The following is a 25,837-nucleotide window of genomic DNA, read 5'->3' as shown; positions in this document are numbered from 1 at the left end:
AGAGTTACGTTGAATGAGTTAGAACCTTATGAAATTATGTGCAGTGACACCTTCCAAAACACATGTGATGCATATTGAGACACATGCATTATTCATCCTAAAAAAGGTTCAGTGTTCAAGTCATGCATGAAACACCTTGTATACATATGTGAAACGTCACCCATAAGTCTTATTTCTCACTAAATAGCCTCTATGGTCTAAATCATGCATGAAACACCTTGTATACACACATGGAATGTCCTTTAAAGCCTTATTTTTCATTTTATAACTTCATTGGTCTAAAACACGTGTGAAGCACTTCCTACCCACACATGATTTGTCACCTTGGGCAATATCACATAACATTTCAAGTGTGATTATGTAAAATTGCCAAAATACGCATGAATGAGTCTTAGTTCTACACAAGATTTGTCACTATGGCTATAATCACTGTGCAATGACTATAAACAGTCATATGATGTCTCTAACAATTATTTCACTTGATGATCTATAAATTTAACACTTTAAACTTATCTTAACAAGAGATTAATCTCAAAATCATCAAGCTATGAAATTCATGATCATATTACTCTTATTATATGAAAATCATTGTTCTTAATCTAATTTCATTTATATCTTCATCATTTAAGTATTAAATTTTATTATACTCATCATTACTCTTAGAAAGAGTTTCAACTAAGTGATTTACATATTCAAGACCATTGTAAAGGTGAGGGAGAGATTTTCTTTATAATCAATAGAGGTTGTTCTCTTAGAAAAAGAAGCTCACTAGTAAAGTGAGTTGCTATAAAGGCTTAAAGTACTCAAACCAAAATTGTGGATGTACTGAGGTGGCAAGCAGCTACTTAAGCTTGTGTTATAGTGGAGAAATCTTAAATGATTGCTTAGGGACTGCATGTAGACTCAAGTGGTAAAGCCAAACTAGTATAAATCATAGTTTGTACTCTCTCTTCCCTTAATTTTTTATATTTCTAGTAACCTTATTCAATGCTATGTTTTAGCATACAAAATTAAATTTAATATATTTACATGAATTTATTCAAACATGCACTTAGAGGTTGTTTCTAAATATTCTTACACATATTGAGCTTGCAAAATAACTTTAGTATTCTTACATGCAAAGTTCAGAACTCAAATTTGCCAAAACTTTCCTTTGAACATAGTTTTGCTAAAAAAGCTTTAAAGCATCCAAAAATTCCTTAAACGCCCAATTCACCCTCTTTTAGGTGTATTGCCATATCTAACAATTTGAATGATGATGACCTCCCCATTTACTTTTGATGAGATTAGGGTTGAGGGTTGAATTTGTGAAATATGTGATATCTGGTTATTAGGTGTATTACATAGGTTATCCTAAGTCTATTGAATGTGGTCTAGGTATTGGGTTGTGCTTTTGGCACTTAGTATGAATTTAGGACACCCGGGTTGTGGTTTAAGGGTAAAAATGTGCTAGTTTTCATTTGGTTGTGTAATTTATGATTAGGTTAGAATTTGGAAATGAAGCAAGTGTTATTAGTTAGAGTTTTGAAATAGCTTTTTATGAATACATAGATCACCTCAATCGAATACCGGACAAAGTTTTAGGGTGCATCGACATTTTGGCTAGAAAATTTGTCATGATAGCATGTTACCATTATGGGTTCTACTTTTACATGACAGCATAAAATTTATGCCACAATGTATTGCGTCAAAAATGTTGTTTTAGCTCTTTTGACCCTAAATTGATTTGTTACTTTATCTAATATGATTTTTATTCTTCCGTATATGTTTCTACTCTATTTTACATTAGTTATGTTTGATTTAAAAGTTCAAGTTAGTAAACTTAGGATCTTAACTCTTGAAGGTTTATAATTTCAAATGAAGTTTTTTTATGGTGAAGTAATCTAATACATGTTTTGAAACCTTTTAAATCATAGTAGACTTTTGATTTGTCCTTTCCGTTCTACTATGATTAGCCTTTTAATAACTGGATAAAGTCTACAACCATAGTTTGGTAATCATATAGTTTAATCCATATTTATCATGGAGATTTCGGCTTTGTACCTAGGTTATAAGGAGAATGTTATAAAGTACCCATCAAATTTTGATTAGCAAAGTCATTGAATGACATTGTATCGTACTCGTCTTCTATCATATTTTCATGTTGAGTTTTAGGAGGTATTTCAAAATTTGGAGACTTATCACTCCTTCAAGTATAACTTCCAATCCATCTAGGTTTATAGCTTGCATATGCCATATATGTATCTGAAGAAGAAAACAATCAAGGAAGTATCAAGGTAAAATAAAAATAAAAATACTAAACAAACAAAATTTACTATCACTTGTTTAAGGTTGACCAAAAAATTTTCAAAACCAAATCCTCAATAACGACGCCAAAAACTTGTTATGCTTTACAAGTGCGTGGGTCATCACAAGTAATAAAATATAAGTGAAGTATTATTCTCATGGAGATTTATTTAAAAATAATGATCAAGCAAAGGACTAAGCAAGTTCAATCAAATTATAAGCCAAACACAATTATAGGATAAAGTTGATTTTGCAAACTAAAGTAACACTAAAAAGTAAAGAAAAGCAATTGATTCACAAACTTCAGGCAAAAAAATAAAACCTAGGATTATTTATCCACTTGTATCTCATAACACCAAAATTACCTCCTCACATAAATGCTTTTAATGAAAATAAGTGCTAACCTAAAGTTTTAAAAATACTTGAAAATGTTCTCTCAAGTCATGAATAAGTGTTTAGTTAAACTAATTTCTCAATCTCTTGTTATAATTAATAAAACTCAATTTTAAACACCAACCTTAATATGGTTAAGCAAAGCTAGCAAGTATATCTCTATCTTACTAAAAAAATCATCCATTCAATATACAAATTTTAAGTTCTTGCACTATTCTACCCAAGTTTTATACTCAACCTAACCCTCTCAAGTATTAATCAAGTGAACCTAATATCTAAATGATAGCCAATCACTTAAAAGCATTGCAAAAAGAGTAAAATAAACACACACACACACACCCCATTAATCATAAAAAGAGAGGAGGACTTAGTGCTAATCCATAGAAGGGTTTCAAATAATTTGAGAACAAAAGAGTTTAGCTATTCATAATTATCCACAATCTAAAAAAATATAAAATATTTAGACCCATTTTAAATTATAAGAGAAGAAAGGGAAAAGGAACAAAAGAACTAAAGAAAATGAGCTTCAAATGTCTTTCTTCAATCTCTTGATCCGAACTCTTCTAATGCCCAAATCCTAGCACAATGAAGCTCCAAATGTGTCTCAAAATATGTAGAATGTGTTATAGGTTGAGGTCTTAACATATATGTATTCTACTCAAGCATTTTTAGATAAATAAAATAGAGTGTTTTGTTAACAACAGCAAAAGTCATGAAAAAAAGTCACAATTTTAGGATGACTTTGATAGTTTTGCACGATTCTCACAGTTAACAAAACCTATCCTTTTTGCACTTGATTTCTTCATCCCAAAAGCCTTCCAAAAGCATCAACAAAGGTCTAAAATGCATCTAATCAAACCTTAAACAAAAATAACATAAATTAAGCCTAAAAATATCAAATTAAAGCCAAGTATGCAAATCTAAAGCAAGATGCATACTTTCCTAATTTGGGCAATCAAAATATATACAATTGAGATAAAATATATCATAATCTAAGGAAAATGTGATGAAATGATAAAAAATTCTAGAGGTTAATAGCATTTAAGAGTATTTTAGAATGATGAGAGAGTGAACATAATGCTTGGAAGCTAAAAAGGATAAAGGTTAGATGAGTTTTGACATGCTCTATTATAGAAAAAATAGAGGTAGAAACTTTAAAGATATATTGATAAAAAGAAGAATATACCAGTATAAGTATGAGAGTTTAAAGAAAGATGGTGAAGATCAACGTCATACAAGTAGAAAAGAGATATACTGAAATGACTTATCATAAAATACATTGATTCTTGAAGATTTTTACTAGAAGGACGTAAGATATTTAGGTAGAAGTCCAATATATCAATAGAAATATCATGCTAAGAATAGAGTGGGAAATTTGGGTAGAACTTGAACATTTGGATAGGAATGAGATATTTGGGTAGAAGTCAAATATACCAGTATGAGAGTTATGAATAAGAAAGGTTGAGTTCAAGCGAAGACTTTTGGGTAGAAAGTTACTCCTTTGGGTAGGAATCAGTCATACTAGTAGGAATGAGTTCTACCTGTATGTCCAAGAACAATTTCAGCAAGAGATTTTAATTCTATTTAATTTAACTTGTAATCAATTCAAGGGCTAGAGATAATTCAAATAATTATTTATATATAAAGAGAAGTAAATTAAAGACAAGGAAAATCAGATATTTGAATTTTAAAATCAATCTTCTTTGCTTTGCCATTCACTACCAAAAAAAAAACTTTCAGCGACAACTTTTAGCGGCGACACTAAAAAGTCACCACTGAAAGTGTGACTTTCAGTGACGACAAGATATAGTCGCCGCTGATTGTCAGACTTTTAGCGGCGACATTTGATGGTGACGCTGAAAGTCACACTTTTAGCGGCGACTTTTACTATCACAGCTGATAGTTGAGAATCAGCGGTGACTTTTAGTGTCACTACTGATTTTCAGTATTTTTTAAAATATGTTATAATTTTTTTAAAAAAATTATGTTGCAAGTTTCAGCAGTGACATACAAGTTGCCGCTGAAAGTCGATAATTAACAATGACTTTTTAGTGTCGCCATTAATTGTCAGCATTTTATAATTTTTTTTAAAACATTATGTTATAGGTTTCAACGACGACATACAAGTCGCCGCTGAAAGTCGAGAATCAATTGTGACTTTTTAATATTGCTGCTGATTGTCAGCTTTTTTAAATTTTTTTAAAAATTATGTTGCAAGTTTCAACGGCGACATACAAGTCGCTGCTGAAAGTCAACTTTCAACGGTGACTTTTTAGTGTCACTGTTGATCATCAGCATTTTTAATTTCTTTTAAAAAAATTATGTTGCAAGTTTCAGTGGTGACATACAAGTCGCCACTCAAAGTTGACTTTTAGCGGCGATTTTTTAGTGTCGTCACTGATTGTCAGCATTTTTTAATTTTTTTAAAAAAAATTATGTTGTAAGTTTTAGCGACGACATACAAGTCACCGCTGATTGTCAGCATTTTTTAATTTATTTTAAAAAAATTATATTGCAAGTTTCAACGGCGACATACAAGTTGCCGTTGAAAGTTGACTTTCAGAGGCCACTTTTTAGTGTCACCGCTGATTGTCAGCATTTTTTTGTGTTTTCAAAATTAGATTAAAGTATTTTTTCATAGGAAAAAATATATTTTTGTTTTACCAATTTCATGATGTTCTTTTATTTAAATTTCAATTTATTTTCATTTTCATTTATTTAACCAAGTTGTATGTAAGTATGTATGTATGCATAGATACATATACATATCTTGTAATATTACAAGTGGAAAGAGGTTTATATTAAGAGATAGAGAAGGGGTTATTTAACTCAATGCCTGCAAAATCAAAAGTCTTCTGATTTTATAGAAGTTTAAAAAAAATCATGGTTAAATTAGCTCTTTTGATTTGCTTTACTTAATTACCTTTTTTTATGCTTAAATTATTTCTTGACAAGATTCAACTCTTGTTTTTCTTTTGCAAATCTCTTATATAATGTATCTCTTTTTTCCTACCTCTTCTACTTTTCTTATAGTGTCGCCGCTGATTATCAGTATTTTTTATCTATTTTAAAAAAATTATGTTGCAAGTTTCAGCGGCGACATACAAATCTCCACTGAAAGTCAACTTTCAGTGATAATTTTTAGTGTCGTCGCTGATTGTCTGTATTTTTTTATTTCTTTTAAAAAAATTATGTTTGTAAGTTTCAGCGGGGACATACAAGTCGCCACTGAAAGTTGACTTTTAACGGCAACTTTTTAGTATCGTCACTGTTTGTCTACATTTTTATAATTTTTTTACTAATGTATAATCATCAGTATTTTTACTATTTATTCTTAGATATTTTTTATATTATAATTATAAATATGAATATTAAAAGAAATAATATAACAACCTCAAGAAGTAAAAAAAATTAAAATAAATAATAGAAATTATATTGTATCAATTATATTTATAATTTACTTTAAACAAAATAAATAATATAATTTATAATTTTATAAATTGAAAGAATTAAATTAAAGTATTTAAGGATAGTAATGATACTTTATAATATTTAATATTTAATATATAGGTGTGTTTGTAAAGTTTAATAATATGTATGTATATATATATATAATTATGCAATAATAGACTATAGGTTCATTCCAGCTCAGTGGCAAAATAGTTGGACACAAAAGGAGGAGGTCACAGGTTTAAACCTTGAAGGAGATAACTTTTAAAATGAAAATATAAATTAATGACATGATGACTCGTGGCATGTGGTGAGAGCGACACATGGAGAGTGACATGAGGCCACGTAGCGTGAGGTGAGGGGTGACACATGGAGGATGATATGGCGTCACGTGGTGTGAGGTAGGGCCCTATGTGGAGGGTGACATGGCACCACGTGGCGTGTGACAACTGTCGCTATTGATACTTAACATTTAGCAGTGACAGAAATAGTCGCCGCTGATGCATGGTTTTTGTGGCGACAATTGTCGTCGCTGATTCTCAACTATCAGCAGCGACCTTTATTATTGCCATAGATTAAATAAACGACAAGAGCTCTCGTGGTAATATTGTGGCGACTTTTTTTCACCGCTGAAAACTTTCAGTGGTGACTTTTTGACTTTCGGCGGCGACATTTGTCACCGCAGATTCTCAACTTTTAGCGGCGACTTTTTTTATTGTCACAGATTGAATCAGCCACAGAAGCTCTCGCGATGACATTGTGGCAACTTTGTCACCGCTGAAAACTCTCAACGGCAACAAATGTTGCCGCTGAAAGTCAATTTTTTTATAGTGATTATATGAATGAGTTATTATGGTGGTGATTTGAATTTTGAAACCAGCTCCACACACATACGAGCAAATCTACCCTTCTTACAATGTAATGCATGTATCAACCTATTTGTTGCCGCTGAAAGTCAATTTTTTTATAGTGATTATATGAATGAGTTATTATGGTGGTGATTTGAATTTTGAAACCAGCTCCACACACATACAAGCAAATCTACCCTTCTTACAATGTAATGCATGTATCAACCTTCAAGACCCTACCAATCTGCAAAACCAACACATACAATAGTATTCCTTTATCATAGTAATCCAAGGTAAGCTTCGCTATCTGAACCCATGCATGTAGCAATTTTGGTAATCATCTCTCCTCATTCGGCTTGAAATCTGCCTTCCATGGTTGAATGGCCAAATAATGAACATAGATAGGCCAAGAACTGCCTGTTAAATCGCGAGATCATAATAATCACTTGTATAAATCAAGTAATTAGGTAGCTGTTTTATATATATATATATATATATATTTTCAATTACACCTTGACTTAAATCAAGTAGTTAATGATGGCATTTTGAATAAGTCAAATGTTATATTTACTACACTCAAATGCATGATTGAAAAAATGTGACAATTTTTAGAAAATCAAGATTTTAACTAACGTTTTTTTTAAACGTAAATTAGAAACCATCAGAATCAAACTCTAAAATGATGTTCAAGAAGCCCAAATCGCTAGTATCTATATATGCCACATCCCACTTGGTAATGGCCTTAAATTCTTTATTTCTGTAAGTAGGATGTTTCATCATAATTATTCATTCACCGAAAAATAAAAAATGTATAGTACACCATACAAATGCTTTTCATGTGTATGTATCTTCCCTAATACTACAACATTTTTTGTCTAAAGTGATGGACAATAACTATTGGTTGTAGGTATAGGCAATGGTTTTGAGGCATGGAATATGCTTGCATTACTTTAAGTTTAAGGAAACATTTTTTTGTTTTTACAATTTATAACTACAAAAGGCAAAATTGTTGCCATATATAATAGCCACCTAATGAACCCGCCACAAGACCGGTTCAATGAACTGAGGAAACTATGATGAGAGCTACGTTTAGAGAACTCGCCATAAGATTTACGGTGACACTCCCTCAAGAAACCAAATGAACCCACCATATGACCTGGGGCAAGAGAATCCAGTGAACTAGCCGATGACGAGCTTGGATGACTTCTAGGCCTTCTTCAATTTAGACTAGCAATGGGTTTAGGCAAAGGGAGATGGCTATTTGGGAATTTGGGGTTTCATGCGATCAAAAGGGATTCAGAGGATCTAGGTTTGGATTGTTTTTGTTTTTTAATTCACAGATAAAAAAATCATAAACTTGAATAAAACAAGAAATCAAAAAATTCCAAAGAAAAAAAACAGTGATCGCGGTAAAGGGAAAATAATATAGGGAACGATATGCAATTGTTGTCCAAGTATAAATTAAATAAACAACACAAAGTAAATGTCGTTGGCTTTTTTGAGAAAAGTTTGCAACACGGGTAAATCTGCAACATTTATTACGTGTTGCTTCTTGTTTATTGCTTAAAATTCCTGTCAAATAATGTAGCAAAAGAAGTGTTACCTATTATGGAAATAGGCAACACTTTTTTACAAATTACAAAGTGAACTATTGCTAAGTCTTGAAATGTTGTGGTGATTTTTGGCTTGTGCACTAAGTACATCCAAAGATTTTATGTGAATATGCAAAGTTCTAACAAACATATTATAATATAATGCTTTCAAGATATACAAGCAAACAATATATGAGTGCTTTTAAAATGGGGTCTCTCTAATGTTCATGAAATTCAACGATTATGTTTATTAAAATGTATGTATGGCATAAATGAGATACTCCTTAGTGTTCAACTTCATATGTTTTAAAGGCACTAACTTCAGAGTATATGAACACACCCAAATGAGGACTTGTGGTTGCACTTCACTTCATATATATATATATATATATATATTATAATTTATTGAACTTCAGAGTACAAGCTGGTAACGCGCCTGCGATATTCTGCGAGAGCCCAAAGTGGATAAATATTTCTGTACATTGGATAATGTAGCATGCAATTCTTCATGAATACCCCAGTAATTTCCTGAAAATTAAATTAAGTCTCAAGCATTATTCAATTTAACTAATAATTCATTGTTAAATTGTAGAGTTAAAATGTAAAAAATCTAAAAACTTGTCAAGAGCATCCAATATCCTTAATTCAACGAAGGTGTAGGATTACCTATCAATACTTTTTAATGAGGGCATTCTTCCCCAAATCATTTAAATGGCTTAAAATCCATTAACGTGGACCCTTGATGCATGTTGGGTTAATGAGCACAAATATTCATAATTTTTTTCTCCAAGAACTTTTGGTGGTATTCTTATTTATAGTATTTTTACACTTTACATTTACTTCCTTTTTTTTTAAACAGTCAATGTTAATGGATGTCAAGAAAATTTAATGGGATGGGAAAGGATGCTCTTACTAAAAAAGGTTCATAAATATCCATTCACTATTGTTGATTTAAGAATACTGGATACCTATAGTAAACAAATGTTCTTATATATTTTTTCTTTTTAACCTTAAATTAAATTAAGTGTAATAAAGTAATATTCCAAATGAATATGTCAAAAAAGATACGCACTTGTTGCGGCCAATCTCCATTCTCCAATTGAGCATTGATTAGGACTCTTGCTCCACGATGAAGAGGTGTTGGATCTCTCTCAGCCTACAATTGACAAAATTTGGTTTTAGCTTTTTTTTTTTTGGGCTTAAATATCATCATAAATAAGCGCAAATTGCAATTCACATTAAATATTTAAATTAAATTACCTGTCCAGCATGCATTAAACCCATCATAGCCCATGCTGTATGTACCACATTTGACCTGTTGCCTTCAAGTGGAATATATTTTTGCATTTATAAAAGTCTCATAGTTATAAAAAGCATAATATGAAGAAATTGAGTGGGAACCAAATTATATAAATTAATGCTAAAATGAACTCATTTCATTCTAGTAATTACCTGAAATATGAAAAATGAGTCCATTAATAAATTAATCATCAATCAATAGATACATACATAAGAACTAGTTGAAATTTAAAAACTATATCAATTTTTTAAAAACAAAAAATAAAAACCCAAACTAACAAGCTCTAAATCACACTATTTATGGACTTGTGAATTCTACTTTTAGTAAGGGATATGTCGTTAAAAAAATATGATTATATACATATTGATAACTAATTCATAATGATTTACCTTGTTGGGACTTGAAAGATAGCTCTCTCCCCAGCCACCATCATCACCTTGTGAAGTGAGAAGAAAATTCACCGCTTTGCGAATGGCAACACAATCGTTGTAAGTCTTACCAGAAGCAGCAAGGCCACCTAATGCAAACCAAGTGCCATAAGTAAAGCAAACCCCCCAGTTCCCATACCACCCACCATCCTCTGTTTGTGTTTCTTCAATGAATCTCACAGCTTTCTCTATGAAACTCTCAATCTCTTTCTTCCTATGTCCTGGATATAGCTTTGTGAACAGCAGTAATGCTTGAATTGCTGACCCTGTGCACTCTACATATTCATGTTCTACTATAATGTCTTGGAAAAATTCTGTCGGATTCAGCACCTGATGATCATAATTAATCCATACATTAAGTCTTAATCCATTTTATTTTAATTTGTTCCAGTTTGTTGATATTAATATGATCTCATTCTTACTTCCAACCAATCATAAGCTTTGACTGGCTCCCATACCGCTAAACCTCCCTTTTTACTCTGCAAATATGTAAATTCGGGAGTTATAAATCTCTACTTTGAATGTAAAATCTAATGAACATATTAAATAAGGATATAGTGCATTGATAAAGAAACTAAACAAGATATAAGATAAAATTGCACGCTTAAGCTAGCCATAGTCAACCTATTGTCTTCTTCTCTACACCCTTTGAGAGTTACGTAGCTTTTGGTGGGAATGATATACTAAGTTAACGTCAGAGAGGGGACCTAACCTATTTGATAATCTTTATTGGATTCACTACCTACAGGCTTTAGTAAAGTTAATGGCCAATACTTTAAATGTTAAGTTGGCGCAATAAATTGTGTGTTGACCCATTAAATATATATATATATATATATATTATCACATAACATATTGGGCTTTAATATTTCAGGGACTACTAGTTAACCTGTTTTAACAAACCAATAAAATAATTAATGTGAACCCTAGGCATAAATTTCAAACACTAAATCATGAGAAATTTCTTTGAGAAAATTTTTGTTTTATTATAATTAATGAACCATAATTATAATATGAAATTACTCACTTGAAGTGACAACAGGACGTTGACGGAATCACAAAGTCTTTCAGGTTCCATCTTTTCACCCACAATCTCGGGAGGAAGCATTGACAAAAGAAGACAACACTAAAATAGTCCAAAATATATTTAAAGGAAACATATTAAGGTGAAGATAAACAATGAAATTAATTAACTTGTTTAATTAAGTAAAATAGGTTATTCACTTTCAAGCCTTCTGCAGTGCAATCTGAAACTTGCCATCCATGGTCTTGATCAGAGAAAGTCCATGACCCTTTAGAAATGTGACGATACATTTTTTGAAATCACCAGAAGGATTGTCCTTAACCTGATAAGATCATCATCATTAGTTCCATCTATAGTTAGTTCTAAAAGACTTAGTCATTTGAAATTTCAAATATTCATATGCTTGTTAGTTAATTGGTAATAACAAGTTCACCTGAGACTTCTTGATGAAATCATGTCCAGTTGCAAGTGTAGGACCAATTTCGTCAACTAGGTTTGTGGCAAGTAAAGCTTGAACAACAAACCCAGCATCCCATTCTTGGCTTCCAAAACTCTAATTAATGGTAATTAATGTCATATATTAATTATTAAACCCAAAATATTTTTGCTTTATTAATAATTAGATTAGAGTAATTGCTAAAGTAAGAAAAATGAAGAGAATTATTAGGAACTCAAAACTCTTGAAATATTGTTCATGGGAGAAGATAAAACAACACATTAATAAAAAATAATATACAATTAATTTGTTCTCGATTAATAATTAGTTGATGATTGTATAGAATTAAGATCATGTTTTAATTTTTTTTAATTATTATGCTCTTTACTAGTTTACCTGCATAGTAATTCCATCTTCTGACACCCAGATATAATCAGGAACCCTTGCAAGATGTTTCTTAAAGGCATCTCCATTTGGATCTTCAACCCAACAAGCAAGCATACACAAACACTGGGGAAAATGTAAAAGCGAGATTAAAAATTGATTAGAACTATGCTCAAACCAAAATCAATTATGAATTTCTGTCACAGGGTCATCATTGAATAGCTAGATACTAAGTTAGGGTCAAACAAAACTTGGCAATACATTTTGACCCTAAATACCTTGATAAAATATATAGTACCTTTTCAACGCATCCAATTGTTATATATCGACTATTTTCATCTTCATAGTGAATATGCTTCATCGTTACTTGAAGAGCTTTCTCTCTTACCAACTTATTGAAGGGCCATCGAGAAAGAAGTGGCTCAGTGAATATATATAAACTATCCCATATCAAATCTTGTATCAAGGGATGAGGATAGTAAAGATCTTCCTGTAGTGATATATTCAACAACAATATATTATAATTGTTCATTGGGATAAATCAACTGGTGTGCGTGTGGGTGTGTGTGTGGCGATAAATCAGAGAAGAAAAAACTCACCTTTGCACAAAGGTGACGAGCTATATTCCAATTAATTTCATGGTAAGGATCAACATGGAGTTCTTGTCTGAGTTGAAGAATAAGTGGTGTGATCGGACCCACAAATCTTTTCCCATACAAATAAGACATCGGCATGTAAACCAAGCGGCAATAACACCACATTTTAGCTGCATTGCAATATGGTGGAAGAGAATTAATGGAGGATTATTAGATAGACATGGCAATAGATAGTGTTAGAAGAAAGTGATCATGCAATATCTAACATGTATAGCAAGAGTTTTTAATTTTTTTATCACTTTCTCCACCATTTTAATTTTCTTACTTTCAAATTTATTCTTCATTTTATTATAAGTTTTACTTTTATCTCTGAATTTTATTTTGTCCAAATTTCCTTTCTAACATAATTTATAATTTTTAAATTATATTATTTTTAAACAATTTGTTTAAATGTTAGAGTGGGAAAACATTTGAGTGAGTTAGAAATTTAAGGGGAGGGGCAAATTAAATTAAAATTAAGATAATGTAGACTAGTATCAATTAGAGTTCTTTTTTAATATTAATCCACTTAAGGCTTGTCTCAAAAAATACCTTTAAGTTATCATAGATGTCACAAAAATACCTTAAGTCACCCACTTATATGGTTAGTTATGACTAATCCTATAATCATTCGATGTGCGACTTCATGATACATCTAATATTTTCCATGCCGATCGGTCTCAAGTCACAACTGCATTTTATTCTTCTTTTTGTCTCTCTATTTTTTATTTTGAGTCTCAAATCGCTAGGGTGTTGATAATACCATATTAGAGCTTTTCAATCAAGACTTATCACTTAATTATACCAAAATAACCTTAATTCAGACTTTTCACCGTTGCATTGAATTACCTGGATGCATTGGAAGAAACGATGGAAAGAGCCAAAACTCTGGTGGCATTGGATTTGTTCCAGACCACTCAAACAACCCAAGTATCTACAACAACATATGAACATAAGACATAAGCAATTAAATTAAATTGAGGGGTGCGTCTGTCTCTCTGTGAGTGTGTGTGTGTGTGTTACAAGCTGCAATATTCACATGTTGCAAGTAATATGGCTTGCTCTCTCAAAGTAAGTGCAATAACAGCCACGGGCCCAAAAGCTTTAGATCGGTTGTGAATGTAATGTACTTGATGTGTATGACATTAAAATTACAAATATAACATACAAAATAAGGTATGAATAATCATCGCTTGTGTGTATATATAACTATTCTCTACATTTTTTTATATTTTGAATTCAGTAAGGCAGCGTTTGAATTGGTGAATTAAGATATCAAATTTAAAATTCATGTATTTAATTCAAATCATTTATTGGAATACTATAAAAAAATTAAAACAAAAAATGATGAAAAAAAAGAAATGAGAAATGAAAAAGGGAAGAGAACAAAACAGGTAGAGTGGTTGACATTTCTAATAGCCAGTGCTTATGAGGGGATTTGGGGTTACAAATAAATACATAATAAAATATTATTTTGATTTTGATCCTTACATTTTTATTGATCCAAATGAAAAAATTTTCCTTTACTCTAAACTAAAAAAAAATTCATTAAACCATAATTAATTAATCTCATATTCATGGAGTATCATGATTATCTTCTTGGAAAAAAAGAGAAAATAAATTTAAATGTTTTATATACTACTATTTTATCATTGTAATTTTTTAATAAAAAGCAAAGTTTTAAAAATTATACTCCCTCCTTCCCAATTTATAATATATTCTTTGAGATAATTTGGTGTTGCAAAATATAATACATTTTGATAAAAATGAGATTTCATTAATGATATATTACAATATTACATCTCATTATTTCACTTCTTAAATAAATTTTTTTCCTCTCCCTTATTAATGAAGTGAATTTTTGAAAATTTATAGAAAAATTAAGATATTATAAATAGTATTTAATGCACTTGATTGGTATGTGTAATTTTATCAAAAAATATCTTATAAATAGAAAAAGAGGGAGTATTATATCTAAAAATAATAGTAGAATGAATGTGTGTGTGTGTGTGTGTGTACGTTAAAAAATAAAATAAGAACGAATAATATATCTCATTTAATGATATAGACCAGATAAAACTACTTACTGAAAGCCAAGTCTTTCCCCAGGAGGGTATGTAGGTTGCACCACCATGATCAAGAATCCATTTTCGTGCTCTAAGACAAGCATTGTCTTCACCTCCATCAGGTCCTTCTCCAAGCATTCTCATGCATATATAACTCAGCACAGTACAAAACATGATGCTGTGTCCCTCTATGTGTAGTCCCCACCCTCCATCTTCATTCTTTTAACATGCATGCACTTGTAGAGCATTAGTTCATTTAAAACTTACAATTATAAACCTATCATTGAAAGTAGGTTTTAACAATTAAATGTATGAACCTGGTGATAGTACAGGTATCGAAGGGTCTCCTTTCTATACTCTTCAGAAACACATCGTCAAGATGGCCGGTGATATACATACAAAAAACCTACACCAATTTCAGAAATTTCAAATCAATAATTGTTTAATATAAAAACCAAGTAAAATTTATAGCTTGTGAACTAAATTTGAAATTATATTATTATTCTTATCATCATATAAGTCATTTTAGAAAAAAATTGTTTCAGTTTATATATGTACTTTTAGAAGTCTAAAGCAACATTTATTAACATTTTTTTCTTTTTTCTTTTTACCTTTTTATTGCTCGCAAGTATTTTTTTTATTAAAGGCAATTCTATTTGAGAAATAATCAGGCACTAAATATAAGAACCTTGATTTGCCAAGTTGTGATTACTATTATTTTTTCTATTACACCCTTGCTTATGAATAATGTGAAAATATTTAAATGTATTAAATTATGAGAAATTAAAATTCGCTGGTAATGCAGTTAATATTTTGATGGATTAATTGCATTTCTTAATCCGGGTGTTAAAAGACTTATATTTTTAAATGGAAGGAATAAAATTTTACTGGTGAGGCCTATTCACCTCATTTATTTGGCTATCTCTCTATATAATATATAATAGTTAGCGATGCAATATATAATAGTTAACGATGCAATAGAAAGAAAGAATCAAAGCAATATGTACCATGATAGAGTTAACAATAAAGGCTGAGCCAGACAGACTATCATTTTATTTCTTGTATTTTTCAAGGGACAAGTTTGGAAAAACAGAGAATTTTGGTATAAAAATGGTTTCAAGCCCTGACCTTATCAGCTCTCCAAAAAGGGCAGCCCCGGCTTGCCCTTAATCTCTTACAATTTTTTTAACTTTATGTATATAATTTACTTAAAAGTTGAATTAATATAATGAAAATAACATAAATTGCTAAATATTTACTTTAGGTGATGAAGATATAAAGTTGGTGAGGTTGTTGGAATGGCACCACTTCTTCCAAACACGCCTTTCTTTGAAGAGTCTAATTTCTCATTAGAGGGAATGTTGTTAGAGACACTAAAGGGTGCATTTATATTTTTGAATGAAGATTGATGGAAAAAAGAACAAAAGAATATTTATATTTTGGATGATAGACAATATGAATTATATGGTTTATATAATTATATCTTAGGGTGCAGAAAATTTTAATTATATTTCAAAGCTTATTATTATCTTTAATATATTTAATTAAGATACTTTGAAATTTATATATAAATTAGTACAGTTAGAGATTTAATTTTAAAAAAAGTTATGCAGCCTTTCAGGCTCAGCTCTAAGCCTTATCAATAAAGAACAAGCTTGAAAAGTGTGATGATTTTAAGATAAGAGAGTTTTTAGCCTTCAGCCTTTAAAGGTCAGACTTACAAGAATCAAATTTATAAGGGCTGGGTCAGCTCTTGTTACTAGCTCTTAATTGCATGATGCATGCTTACCAGAGGTTGCATGAAATAGAGAGGTCCAGCAATTTGAGCCGGCCAGTGACCATGTTTTGACTGTAATGCAGATACATAATGTGTTGCCCTTCTCACAGTGTTGCCAACTTTTTCATCACTTATTTCCTCCCCATACTCTATCTTCACACTCGGTATTGTTTGTTTGAAATTATTCTCCCTCAAAAACTGTATCAAAAAAATCAACATAATTATCCTCACACACTCACACCACAAAATGGAATTATTGCATGTCCTGCCGTTAGGAGGCAATCAAAATGAACTAAAAGGTTAAAAATCATTTCTTTTTCTCCTAAACCATTTTTTTAGGAGTGATGGGTGCATTGTGCTAAAGGGTAGGGTAATATCTCCTTTAAACAATTATTTTCAAGAGCAAAATAACCTTTTCACCATACACTCATCTGCTAATAATGTGGAATAGTTGTGGGCCTACACACATTGGCAATAAGAATTTATGACCCATTTTGACAATCTGATATGGGTCAAAGGGACTAAAAGTATAGTGACAATTACAAAAAACAGGCCTAATTTTAAATGGTGATAAAATGAGCCTAGCTATTACTATGAATAGGCCCCACAACTATTTCATGTTAGTAGAGAACAAAAAGATGATGAGTCTCTAATGGCAGAATGATTTTACTCCTATAAAAGATTATGTAGGGGAAATATTACCTCATCTTTCAATACACTATGCCTAATGCTCCTAAAAAAGGTTTAATTAGGAAGAAAAATGATCTTTAACTCTTAATTAAAATATGCAAGTATACGGATATGGTTTCAAGTTTCCACATTCTTCACATACACCAATATTCCATAAGCAATTTATTTACTGGACGAGAAACATGAGCTTATGAAAAGAAAATGGTACTAGTGAAGGTGAGACCAACAAGTTAAGTTGGTTTTATGAAGGTTTTTATGTTTCTTAAAGAAGAGACATATATTAAAGGGTAGTAGTAAGCTAACATGCGTATATATATGTGTGTGTGCGCGCGCGCGCGCGCAAAATCACAATTAATGACATGTGACATCAATAATAATCATTCCGGATCATAAAATGTTTAAATTGAATTCAAAATCATAGATTTTTTTGTAGATTAACAAAACAATATTTTTCCTAAAACCGCCCTTGTCTGAAATACACATTTAATCGCTTACTTTTAAAAATATTTTAGTGACAACAATAATTTGTAAACTGTAGAGAAAGAATTATAGTATTGAAATAGTTCTCAATGGTTATCACTGATTTTCCTAAGTCCTTATTTATTATTTTTCCAAATATTTATGTTGATATTTGCCCACGTATAGACCATCCATTATCTATACGTTGATTACAACATTAAAAAAAAAAAGTGACGGAATTCAAAAAGACCAGAAAAGCACTAATGACCAATACATGGCACCATCAGTGTAATCCTGCCTCTTGATGTAAGAGATTAAAAGATTAAGCTCCCATGTGGTCGTGTGTGTGTGTGTGATTGTGTTGTGTGGCGTGTGTTATGTAAGTGTGTATTATATTGAAAATGCAAATGTGTGGGATCCCTTCTTTCTAAGAAAAGGCTAGATAGATACTCACCATATAAGAAAAGGTTAGATAGGATATTAATAAAAAAAAATACAGAGAGAGACCTGCAAACGCCATATAAGGTCCCCACAAGGTTTGATGTTGAAGCGATTATTGAAGAAGTGTTGACGAGCAGCTTCAACCTCAGCACGCTCTTCGGGAGAGCCTTCATGAGCATGAAACTCCCATGTTTGCCTTCCCGTGAAGTTGTTGGTGCTGAATATGTACGGATCATTCCCTCCCCCTCCAATCTTCAGCCTCCACATTTTTTTTTAAAATCTCTATCTGTGTATATCTGCAATATCAAATCAAGGAGTTCATAAACGCCAGGCACCCACTCATATATGTTTATATATACACAGTACGTACACACAAACTCACAACATATATATATATATATATATATCAATCATGTTGTTAATTGTTACTATAACAGGTAGGTAGATATTTAATTATGGTTGCAGAGATTTGCACCGGTGATGTTTCGATATAATCATGCATGATTGCGTGTCTTGTTGATTAAACGGCTAGCAAATCTTCAAAGGAGGGTTGGTGCTTGTTGATTGCGTCTCTTGCGTTATTAGTTATGAGACATCGATACTTCAAATTGCCTTAAAGTCTTAGAATATTATTTTTTCAATTTAAAAAAATTTTAACTTTTGATACACATCTGATACATCTTGATTGGGAGTTAAGTAGCTAATACTTCAAAGCTGATACTTCAACAAATCTTTTAAGAAATTAAGTTTTATTAAAGATTACAATGTTAAACTTTTTATTACTAATATCTTTTTTGGGACATTAACGGAGATGCTTGGGATGACCTTGATAGTGTTGAAAATTTTGGGAGTGATAAATGTATCTCTTGATGAACTAGATATAGAAGCTATTTTTTTTTTTCCAAAATGATGGTCAAGAAGAAGATATTAATATTATACATATTAGTATCGACTAAGCAGTAGGTAATTCGATATATACATATATATAGAATAAACATACAATCAATGATTATGTTTTGCTTAATAGTACTATAAAGCATTATATATGTATGCTAGTTTGGATATTTTTTAAATTAAAATTATATTTTTAATGTTTTTATGACATTTATAAATATGTGTGTGTACGCGCGCACGCACGCATATATTGAAAATTTATTATATCCTATAATTTTAAAAATAAAAGTATCGAGATATCAATACGTATCATATTCGAAACATGTATCCATATCTGTGCATCATAGCTTTTTAGTCCGTTTGTTTTGCTTTTGCTTTTTTTTTTTCTGGAGGTTGTACTCAGGTTGTACTTGCCTTTTTTTTTTTTATAAGTAAATTATTCCTAAACTTTATATCAACTAGTGTCATAATACTTAAACTTATTTATTGGAACTATAAAGGTCGGATTAGCTTTTCTTGACAGCTTCAATTGCATGATGCGTGCTTGCCAAAGGTTGCGTGAATAGAGACATCCAGCAATCTGAGCACATGACCAATGACCATGTTTTGATGATGACTTTAAGGCGGATAAATAACGCGTTGCCCTTCTCACAGGGTTACCGACTTTTTCATTTTATTTGCTCCCCATTCTCTATCTTCACACTTGTTATTGTTTGTTTGAAATTCTTCTCCCTAAAAACTGTATCAAAAAACTTAACATAACATTAGTTAGCCTTAGCCTTTGGAGGGGCGATCGAAATTAACTAAAATATATAAGTGAAATATCCAAGTATACGGACGTGGTTTCAAGTTTCAACATTTTTCTTCACATACAACAATATTCCATCTGCAACTTATTTAATTTAATGGAACGAGAAACATGCAACTGATGGAAAACTATTGAAGGTGAGACCAATAATTTACGTTGGTTCTATGAAGTTTTTATGTTGCTTAAGGAAGATACCTACATTAAACGGTAATACTAAGTTAATATATCTAGGCAAAATCACAATTAATGACTTGCGAAAATCAGTATCATTCAGATCATAAAAACTATATGTTGAGATTGAAAATTTCAAAGTTAGGTGAGACATGAAATCAGCCAACAGTCCAACACCAATCCTCATTTGAACATTTGCAAGCCGTTTACTAAATTGATTGTGACTGAACCATCCATTTCACCGGTGCACACCGCCACCATCATATTTTTGTATCCATTAGTACAAAACATGGTATATACATCTATCTACCTGTTATAGTAACAAGTAATAACATGATTGATATATAAATGTGTGTTGTGTATATAGTGTTTTTAGTGTAATTATGTGTTATTCTGTTTGTTTTGTTATTTTTTTTCCCTTGATTTCCTTTTTTCTGTTTCTGATTAGTGGGTGTATTTTTTTTTTGAAAATTAATAAAATGGGCTACTTTTTATACTAAAAAAAATTAATGACATGGTGGAGCCTATCAGGGACGGCCCATAACAAAAGGACATAACAATTTCCTTGCATATATCAATCAACATCATAATGAAAAAAATTATTTCAAATTAATTATCACTGTAAAATATAAAAAATCAACCTCAAAATACTAGCAAATAATGCAGCTCATTTTTATACTATAAATATTATATTATTATATGGATGGTTCTCAAAATATAACTCCTATAATAGAGTAGAAGTTTTAAGAATTTTGACTTTCTCCCTCCTCATTTCTCTCTCTCTTCCCCTCCGTTTTATTTCTCTGTTTTCTTTTCCTCTTCCCATTAGTTGCCACTTCCCTTCCTTGCAAAGTCATTTTTTTTTTTTAGTTGAGATTCTTTAAACATTCTACACTTTCCCAAAGCTGCAAATCATCTCACAGAATCACTGGGGTTGATTTTTCTAATGTTATTGTTTTCTTAAGTTATGATAGTAAGGCCCAAATAACCTTCTCTTCATTTGCGTGACTAATTGGCGGATTAGAGATTTATTTTGTTACATTATTTGTGGTTTAATATTGGTTACCCATATTCTAAGAATTTATAATATTTAATTATTTTCTGGCTCAATTTGACGCTAAAAAAAGAAAGGAGGAAGAAATATATATATATATATATAGCACATTCTTTTTCATTTTTATCGTAATTTATTTATTTTATCATTACTCTTTTTTGATTTGTGCTTATTCAACATTTAAGATTACGCGTACTTCTGACACACGTTCAATCCTATTCCCAAGCCAAATCTTATCATAAGTTAATTGAAGTTTGTAATGCTTTCCTTGAAATGTTTTCTGAGGTCACAGTGAATAATTCGTTTAAGTTGTTACTTATTCAATAAGATTTAACCTTGCGAAGGCAAAGGAGATCACACGTTGAATGGATGTTAGTAAAAAGGTGAATGAATCTGCTAACGACATTGCTTATGAAGTTAGTTTTTTTTTTGTTTTTAACCGAAATTGCTTATGAAGTTTGTTAATGTTGTGATTGGTTTAGGTATTTTATGGATTCACGTTTAAAAGCAACATAAAGACAGGGAGATGAAACCTATTTCTAATATCAATTAATGTGAAACAAGAAGGGGAAGAGAAAGGAGGAGAGAGAGAATAGGAAAGAGGGAGACAAAGACGGAGTGGGAAGGTTCAAACTAGATATACTTATGGAACCATCATTGACAATAAATGACTTCAAAATATATGGCGTTACTGAATTTGAAGTTCAAGAAATAATTTGCTCATTTACCTTTTAGTTAATTTTTTAGAGAGAACCTTTTTTGGTGGTGACTTTTGAACTTTTGTCGCTATCAAATGTTAATTTTGTTGCAACGTAGGTATATCTATATGTGATACAGTGGATTAATGTCAATGATGGTTCTGTTTATATCACAAACAAAAAAATAATAATTTTTTAAAATATATGTAGTAGACATCACTTTCCAATTTAATTATATGTATTAATTACTAGTTGATGTTATTACTTGAAAAAATTTGAATAAAGACCCCTTGACCATAGTTAATAAAAAAGAGAATCACATAAACTTTGAAATTTTACTGTAGTCTAAGGGTGTTGCAATGAAATTAAAATGTTGAGGGATATTACCTGGTTGTCCCCATTGAAAGATGGTTGTTTGTCCATTACTTTAAGTTATTCGTTTCCATACTTATTATTGTTCATTACCCTATATTAAATTGTTCATTACCTATAGTATGTTGTTTATTCATTACTTTAATATATCTCATTTTAATGTAAGTAAGAAATAGGAATTTCTAGCCTAAATAGATCAGGAATGAATAGGAGAATTGAGAGCAAGAGAGACAAGCCATGGTGTAAGGGACCTGTGAAGAAGAAGAAGATTGAGTAAGTGATGTAGTTGCAACTGATTTGTCTTGTTTTGATAAGAACTTGGTATTGATGTCTCCGATCCATGTTCGATCATTTCCTAAAGAGTTACCAAAGTTCCCATAGTTGATGGTATGAAGATCAACAGAGGTCTAAAAGAAGCAAGAATAGAAGATAAAAGTAAGGGGAAACAGATGAAGAAGATGGTCCTTGATGACATAGAAGTTGTATGATTGAAGCTCATGGTTGGATGAAGAAGACAAAGTTTGATCTTCACGAATAGAGTAAGGGAAATCAGCAAACCCAGATTTAGCTTGCATGAAGAAGAATGACCTCAATTTCTAAATCTGGCATTATGTTTGTTAATGCTTACTCAACAAACCCAAGGCAAATAAGCTAATCCAACCTGTTCTCTATTTGATCAAACTTTGATTTTAACAATCAACATTCCTAAATTTAACAATGAGTCAAAATCACTCCATTCTTAAAAGTTCTAGGGCAAAATTGCTCTAACTAAAAGGTAAGGATATCCAGTGATCTTTTTAGAAAACTTTCAAGGCATTTTTACCCTTAAATTCTATATTTAATTAACTACTTGTGATTTGGCAGCCAACAATCTTGCCAAAATTTCACTAGTCCCCTATTCCTTCTTGGGTGTATCAGTCATAAGTAAAACATCATCCCTACATTTATATTTCTCCTTCATGAATTTTACCCATAAAGCATCATGTCGCTTAATCAAGTCCCATCCCAACTTTATCAAAAAAGCATTACTTTGGCGCTAAACACTTTTAAGGCTGAGACCACCCTCGTTGTTTACAAATGTCCTCCTAAGCCAACAAATGGATATTCTTACAGGATCCCATACTATACCAAAGGAAATTAGGACACCTCTTATCAATCTTCCTACAGGATCCCGTACTTGTGTGCATTGATAGTGCAATGAATTGTATGGCATATGATGGTGTTGATGCAACTATAGAAGAAACCAACATATGTATAATAGCCAATGAAAGACTATTCACCTTCCAACTAGGCAATCTCCTATCTATCTTGTTCAACCACTTAGAAAGGGACATCTACACTGGTTAAAATTAATTATCTACACTAGTTGTCAGTGTAGAAGCCACATCAATATCTATACTTGTTATGCACCCAATATGGATAATGACAATATTTATACTTTTGGACAACCGGTGTAGATAAGTTTTCAAAAATTTTAATTAATTTCTTTCTTTTTAAAAAACCATTATCTACACTAGTTATGTAATCGGTACAGATAATAGATATATCTACACCAATTATTGCCATAACTAGTGTAGATAAGTTTTCAAGAATTTTAATTAATTTTTTTTCTTTTTAAAATCCATTATCTACAAATATTATGGCCATAACCGGTGTATATAATGCATGTAAAAAAATCATATCTGTTTCTTTTACTTACCCAGCCATGATAGGCTACAATTTAAAACGTACAATACAGTCAAATATTCCAACAATCAGACAAACAGACAGTTTCAATATAATCAAATATTGATTAAATCAAATGAATTGTCAAATATTTACACTTACGTTCACATAAAAAATAGATAGGTAGATAATCAAACATTAAATGAATTGTCAAACATGAACACTTAACTACGCAATCCAACACAATTACAACAATTTTTTCCGCAACTACACAACTCACTCTTCCAAAGTATTTTTATTTTGCCCCAACTTGGGTAAAGTTACTATAGTACCCTTAAATAAAAATAATAATTGCAATAAGTAAAGATCAGAAATCCTAACACGCATGAATCACCTCATTTTTTCTTCTCTTCATTTTGAAAATTTTGAATGTTATAGAGCCAGCGAGATTGACCTCCCCTCCCTCTATTTTCTCGACGTTCAATCTTACTACTGTCGCCGATATGGGTGGTACTAGAGCTCCATCCATGGTTGTAGAGGATTGAATCATGTTCCCCCCTACATCATTTCATTTTTTCTTCTTTGCCATTTATGTAGTCGTGCCAGTGTTCTGACCTTTCTTGTCATTCTTCCATTTGCCGTTAAAGATCATGAGCATGTTGGAGTTCCTTTTAGTTCTTCCTCTGCTTTGTGTCACTCAGTTTGTCCTTCTGCCACCTCATGAGTCTAAATCTATCATGCCTTAGGATTGAATTCATGGCTGTGGGAGGGTTGTTATTGGTTGTCACTCCTTTCCTGCACTACTGTCATTCCTTTCCTTCTTGCTTTTGCCAATTTGAGGTAGAGAGGCTTCAAGTCCTCTTCTTTCTTGTTATTCTTTTGTGTGTGTTATTAGGTAGATTGTGATTTTCTTTTTTTTTTTTACTATAGTTGGGTGTAATAAGCAGGAGTAAATGAGGCTAATCAAATTGAGACTTGAGTCAAGAGCATATTTTGGTAGTTAATTTCATTCATGTATGTTGGTTCTATGAGAGGATGGATTTAGAGTTAGTTTTCTTTAGAGTGAAAATTTGATTCTTGATGGGGGTTGAGTTTCAAAAAGTTTGATAAATTTAAATATTGATGTTTGAAAATTCTTGGTAGGATATTTGAAGTTTAGAGAGCTTGTGAGTGATCATAAATTGATGCATATAAGATGTTTGTTAAAAAGCCTAAAGAAAATCCTACCCATTGAAATAATTAGCTATGGTTAAAGTTAAATGGTGAAACTATGATGTGTAAATCATGGTGGTGTGGAACCTCAAATTCTTGATAGTTAATTATGGTAGCCAATACATGTAAAAATTATTTGATTGTTGATTAAATTATTAGTTGTTAATTTAATGGCCAAAGTTGCTTGTTTCTATGTTAACCTTAGGAACAACTCTATAGAGAGAGTTTGATGCAATATTTGAAAAGATTTTGAAGTTGAGATTTTTTTTTTCTTCTTCTTTTCTACTTTCCTAAGTGATTTTGAATTGAAGATTTTGGCTTATAAAATATATAAACAAGAAAATGACAATGGTACTACTTGGATATAACTAGGGATTTAAGGACCAAATATGGGTTGCAAGAGGGACATTTAGGAGTAAGTCATATTTATTTAGAAACATATCAGGTAAGTGGATAACATCCCAAATTAACTTACCAATAAAATTTATTTTTACAAAAATATTATCTTTCTTAAATAGATCACATGTACTATTTCAAGTGATTTTAAGTGTTAAATATTTCATTACATAAATTTCTAAGCTTGTATATATATGGTGAATAATAGATAAAATTATGTATTTATTATACAATTCCTTATAATATATCCCATTTAGCTTGAGGGACAAGTTTTTACAAGTTATAGATTTTTTTTTTACTTGATAATGGCAAGCTTGGAATTTGGTGGAAAAGTTTAAGAGATGTTAGTTATAAATTT

The 25,837-nt window shown here is 31.1% G+C and overlaps 1 pseudogene; it reads right to left on the bottom strand.

Moving 5' to 3' along the window:
* Positions 1 to 8,498: 8,498 nt before the first annotated feature.
* Positions 8,499 to 25,837, bottom strand: part of LOC129287812 (beta-amyrin synthase-like) — a 35,911-nt pseudogene continuing 18,572 nt past the window's right edge.

Source organism: Prosopis cineraria, unplaced genomic scaffold, assembly GCF_029017545.1.
Source record: "Prosopis cineraria cultivar Desert tree isolate PC_DT_omini unplaced genomic scaffold, ASM2901754v1 PC12, whole genome shotgun sequence".
Lineage (NCBI taxonomy): Eukaryota > Viridiplantae > Streptophyta > Magnoliopsida > Fabales > Fabaceae > Prosopis > Prosopis cineraria.
The sequence above is the reverse complement of the archived record's forward strand: the minus strand, read 5'-3'. Positions and strand labels throughout refer to the sequence as shown.